This window comes from Cebus imitator, unplaced genomic scaffold (genome assembly GCF_001604975.1).
Source record: "Cebus imitator isolate Cc_AM_T3 unplaced genomic scaffold, Cebus_imitator-1.0 Scaffold8, whole genome shotgun sequence".
In the NCBI taxonomy this organism is placed as follows: Eukaryota; Metazoa; Chordata; class Mammalia; order Primates; family Cebidae; genus Cebus; species Cebus imitator.
Window position 1 is genome coordinate 975792 of NW_016107323.1, and position 6000 is coordinate 981791.

At 41.6% G+C, this 6000-nt stretch overlaps 1 pseudogene; it reads right to left on the bottom strand.

Annotated features, from left to right (window-relative positions):
- LOC108312406 overlaps positions 1–6000 on the bottom strand; it is a 76523-nt pseudogene that overhangs the window by 53912 nt on the left and 16611 nt on the right.

Below are 6000 nucleotides of genomic sequence, written 5' to 3' on the forward strand. Positions count from 1 at the left end.
AATATCTGAGACACACTTCTACTAAAATTATTTGTTGTTCATTGAAATTCAAATTTCACTGGGTAGGCCGGGCATGGTGGCTCATGCCTGTAATTCCAGCACTTTGGGAGGCCAAAGCAGGGAGATCACCTGGAGTGAGGAGTACGGGACCAGAGTGGCCAACATGGTGAAACTGTGACTCTACTAAAAATACAAAAAAAATGAGCCAGGCATGGTGGCAGGCACCTGTAATCCCAGCTACTTTAGGAGGCTGGGGCAGAAGAATCACTTGAACCCAGGAGTTGGAGGTTGCAGTGAGCCAAGATCACGCCACTGCACTCCAGCCTGGGCGACAGAGTGAGACTCCGTCTCGGAAAAAAAAAAGAAAAATTTCATTGGGCATCCTGTGTTTTCTCTGACCACGCTATCCCTAGAACCTCCTTCCCTGGGCAGGAGTCCACACACATCTTTCTCCCTGTGGACTCCCACAAAGCTGTCAACAATGACCAAGGCCTACCTTCTCCTGAAACAGTGTCTGAATTTGCTCTTTTTAGTTTAAAAGTCCAACTGTAGTCTTCAATCCAGCATTTGAGAGCCAATTCCCAGAGCTCCTGAACAGAGAGGGCCTCCAAGTACTCCTCCAAACACTGAAGCTCATCTCGGTAGATTCTACACTCTTTCAATTCATTGGCTAGGATTGTGAGTTTTAAATGACTCAAGCCTGTTTTTTTCCTCAAAGCCTGTCTGCCCTGTTAGAAAGGATCTGTGATGGGAATGGAGAGATGCTGTCTAAAGATGTTTAATTTTGTTTCTTCATCTCCTATGCTGATGAGTTCCACTGTCCTCACACCCGGGTGGGCACACAGTGCCTTGTAGGACAGGCTGGAAGAGACAGTGCTCATGATAAATTTGCAATGAGGGGAGAGTGTTCATGGCATCCAGGAAAACTCCTTCGCCTGGTGGAGAAAATCAAAGACATTTGAAAACATTAAAGACTTTAAAATTACTTTGTTGATGGTTTTTCAACTTAGAGTAGGTACAATATAGGGAGCAAGTACAGAATAAGGGTTGGAGTGAAGGTTATTAATAGTAACTTGAGCTGTAAGTATTATGGTGCTAAGAAAATATCAAGTCACACTCAATAGAACCGTATTTGACCCATGTATCAGTTATGAATTTGATTGTGCAAATGTGAACTCTAAAAAGAGGCTCCTTGGAGCAAGTAGTTTGATAAAATCACACACTTCTGAAGAATGGCCTACAGGAATAACCAGAATAAGCCTGAGAGTGCAATGGGAACCATTCCGTTGAAAAAGAGGATGTTATTTTATGCTGAGTTGTCACTTTGTGCAGCAATACTATCATGAATTAAATCATTCTGTTTTGGAACACAATAAAGGCCTAATAAGATCAATCCTTTCTCGATTCCCTTAATAGCCTTTCCCACAATACCTCTTTGCCTAATAACACCAACCATCACATACTCACTCTGAGCCAGGCAGTGTGCTGAATGTGTCTGTAGGTACTGGCTGTATTAATTACGGTTTTCAATTTCTTCATCTTAGGAAGATTTAGCATTCCTCAGGGCCTTACAGACCCAGCCCTTCCCATGGCTAGCTAACTCCTGGGGATGGTGGACAGCCTGCCTAAAATCTGCCTTTCATGTGCAGATCTAACTCACACACCAACCCTGCCCTCAGTCAACCCAGGGCCAGGTACCAGACAACTAGAGGCAGCCTTTCTGCCCAAAGCCCATCAGGATTGTTCAAATTAAGCCTGGGAAACATAGAGAGAACTCATCTCTACAAAAACTTTTTTTTTGAATTAGCTGTGCATGATGGCTCACACCTACAGCCCGCAGTCCCAGCTACTTAGGAGGCTGAGGTGGGAGGATGGCCTGAACCCGGAAGGTCAAGGCTATGTTGCCAGTGATTGCTGGATTGCACTCCAGCCTGAGCAACAGAGCAAGATGCTGTCTCAAAAAGAAAATAATAATAATATTCAAATTAGCCAACCCTAAACTGTTTACCCTGCCTGCCTTGTTGTTCCTATAGAAACTCCAATAAAGGCTCTGGCTTCAGTTTTCCCTTGCTCCTGTCCTCTGCCTCCTGATCACCCTGGTACTTCCCTTTCATCCCTGCACAGCGCGTCCCCTTCTCTCAGGAAACATAAATAATGGCTTCATCTTTCAATGGTACTGGCCTCTCCACGTGGTCGCCCAATCATACCTCTGTAAATTAAATCCTGGGCATAATTTTAATACACAAACTCATTCCATCCTCATGACAACGCTCTAGAAAGGCAGAGAAACTCAAGCATAGAGGAGCTACATGCCTTATCTAATTCTTTCTGCTAGTTTAAGTGGCAGAGCTGGTTCAAACCAAGGGTCTGGTGCTAGAGGCAGGCTCCTAATCAGTGCCCTAAACTGCTTCAGGTAACTGTCTGGCCACCCTTCCTCCTTCTAAAGAGCTCTGCCTCAGGCCCTTCTTCCAGAAGGCCATCCCTTCATGAGAGGCTCTCACAATGCTACATACCAATCCGTAGCAGCACACATCACAGCTGCAATTTTACATTTATTTGAGTGATACGACTTCATTAATGTCTGCCATTCCCCACTACAATGAAAGCTCCGTTTCGTTGCAGGGACTATGTCTGTCTGTCTTTGCTAATAGTGCTCAGCCTATAGTAAGTGATCATTATGTATATATATATAATTTTTTTGAGACAGACTCTTGCTCTGTCACCCAGGCTGGAGTGCAGTGGTGTCATCTCAGCTCACTGCAACCTCTGCCTCCTGGGTTAAACCAATTATCCTGTCTCAGTTTCCCAAGTAGCTGAGATTACAGGTGTGCACCACCATGCCTGGCTAATTTTTTTTTTTTTTTTAAGTAGAGATGGGCTTTCACCATGTTGGTCAGGCTGGCCTCAAACTCCTAACCTCAAGAGATCTACCTGCCTTGGCCTCCTAAAGTGCTGGGATTACAGGCATGAGCCACTGCGCCCAGCATTATGATATATTAAATTAAAAAGCAGGTTATGAAACAATGTGGTGTGTAACTTCTTTACATAAATATGTATACGTATATATAGATATCCATAGGAAAAAGGGTATACAGCAGCAAAATAGTTACCAGTGGTGAGACAATGAGTGTAATTTCCTATTTTCTACTTTTTTACCATGTTTTCATAAGAAACAGATCTTATTCACATAATTGATTGATTACATATACTTTTAAAGAAGCTGCTTCCCAAGGTAATGACTGGTACCAAGTATTAGTAGAGATTCCATTGATCCAATATTATTTCAAACAGGAGGAAAACTGAAGATGACAATCCATGAATGCAATTTTGTATGTGCAAAACCAGTGAAGATGAGGTAGACCAAACCATAAAACATACGGAACAATAAGACTGATCAAAGTATAAAATAGGGGGTAGATATGTGCAGGGGGAGAGGCCCCAGTGGCTGGAACCAGAATGCCCATGTCTGAATTCTTAGTCTACCACTTAACCATCTTGGGACCTTAGACAAGTCACCTACCATCTCTGTGCTCAGCTCCCCCTGCGTAAACAGGGAAGACGAGCACAGTCTCTTCCTTAAATGGCTGCTGTGTGTATTAAATGCATTAATATTCTTACAGTTCCTAAAATGGTGTCTGGCCCATTGTAAATACATTATAGAAGTATTTGTTCAATAAAATATGGAGCAGGGCTGGGTGTGGTGGCTCATACCTGTAACCCAGCACTTTGGGAGGCAGACTTGGGAGGATCACTTGAGCCCAGGAGTTCAGGGTTAGACTGGGCAATCGAGCAAAACCTCATCTCTACAGAAAGTTGAAAAACTTAGCCAGGTGTGGTGGTGTGTGACTGTAGTCAGGAGGCTGAGGCAAGAGGATGGCTCGAGCCCAGGAGATGGAGGTTGCAGTGAGCTATGATCATCCCACTGCACTCCAGCCTGTGCAACACAGCAAGACTTTGTCTCTTAATTAAAATAGAAAGCAATAACTAAAAACAGTGTTGGCTATAAACAGAGACGTGCAAATGCAGTGGAAAGGTGTTATATATAATACATCCTAAATAATGGAGTTTTTTCTTCATATTTCTGTATATTTTTAATTGTTTTATTTTTATAAAGTAGTATAAAATAGGGGTTATTTTTAAAAAGACGTTACCTTCTGACGTGAAATTCCATAAATGCCAATCAGTTCTTCAATTCCATCTAGTACAAGTATACATGGCTTTAAACTGATAGAAGCAATGAACATTTCCACAAGAAGTGAAAAGACCAAGCCATCTGAGTCTTTGTTAAGAATATCTGTTTCGAGTTGAGTACCTACAGCACAGAAATTTGTTCATATTAGGTGGAAATGATTCGTCATTGCTAAAACATGTTTATGGGCTGGGGAAGCAGAAGAGGTTGGGAAAAATGGCTGCTACTCACAGCTGTACAGCTAACACACATATGTGTACATGTGATTACCATCCTCAAAATATTCAACCCAGAAAGGATAATAATGGTGTTTACCACCAGATGTCTCCAATACATTTTCAGGATTTGATATAAAAATATTTTTGTATGATCCAAAACATTTACTCTCATCTTTCAGAATGCAAAAATAGGTCATGTTACAAAGAGTTGGATAGGAAGAGAAGTACTGTGATCTGTGAGGTTTTTAACACTCCTGAACATTGGGTGCACGCTGAGGGTCACAGCCACTGCCCTGGGCTCTTCCAGTAATGTCTCCCTGGCCCTAGCCCATCTTAAACTTAACAGAAACAATCCTAAACTCTACTCACCCTATTGGACCCTAGACTTTGGATTCTGGAAAGTAATACGTTCTTAGGAAGAACTAAGCTGTGAATCCCCAAAACACAAAGGAAGCCATTAGAGATGACTGACTTCCAGACTGTGATAAAGTGACCTAGTAGCAGCAACCCCAAGTTGTAATCAACTGCCTAATACCCTAAGAACCTTTTACTGCAACTTCTGTCTTGCTTTCATTTTTCAAAAGCAATCTTTTCCACAGAAATTTAAGCGCATTGAGGTCTGGGAAATCGAGTCACATGTAGAAGCTTTAATGGATTAAGTCTTCTCAGATGCATTAAGATTTTGTTAGAGTCATTGAGAGTATTTAGTAAATATTTAACAAATATTAGCAAATATTTATCAGTTGCCTATTATGTTACGGTTCCGTGCTAGATGCCAAGAGGAGATAAAATGATGAATTCAACCACCTAAAGGAAGTGGAAATTGGTTCTGTACACAAATAGCCACATTTTAAGGCAGAAAATGAGTTTGAAGGCTACTAAATCTTGGTGTAGAAACATCACAATAAAGAAAAGCTCTGTGTGGAAGATTTTTTAAAATTTATTTGTTATACTTTAAGTTCTGGGGTATATGTGCAGAATATGCAGGCTTGTTACAAAGGTATTCAGGGGCCATGGTGATTTGCTGCATCCATCACCCCGACATCTACATTAGGTATTTCTCCTAATGCTGTCCCTCCCCAATACCCCCACCCTCTGCTATCCCTCCCCAGCCTCCACCCCTAAGAGTGCACAGGCAGAGATGATGAGAAGGGCATAGCATCAAGACAGTACAGCCAAAGGCAAAGAAGTTTCAATGAACACTTGAAAAACAGCACGTTGTTTAGAGCAGTGGTTCTCAACAGGAGGCATTCCAGGGTTTTGAGACATCCCACAACACAGGACAGTCATACCCAATGAAGCTTTGTCTCCCAGTCTACCTGACTTTCAGATATTTCGACAATCATGTAAGGGGGAGAAAAAAACTTTATAATGACCTAACCTAGAAACCAACTCCATTTTACATGTAAACACAAAGTATTTTTGGTATGGTTTTAAAACACATTGAATTTTCTAGAATGTAACACCACATAAATTGATGGAAGTTATACATTGTTTTCTCTAAAATGATACCAAGATTTATTCACCATTCTGAAAATCACCACCCAACAGCAATATTGCCCATGATGTTTGGGTCTTCTTTTTTTTTTTTTT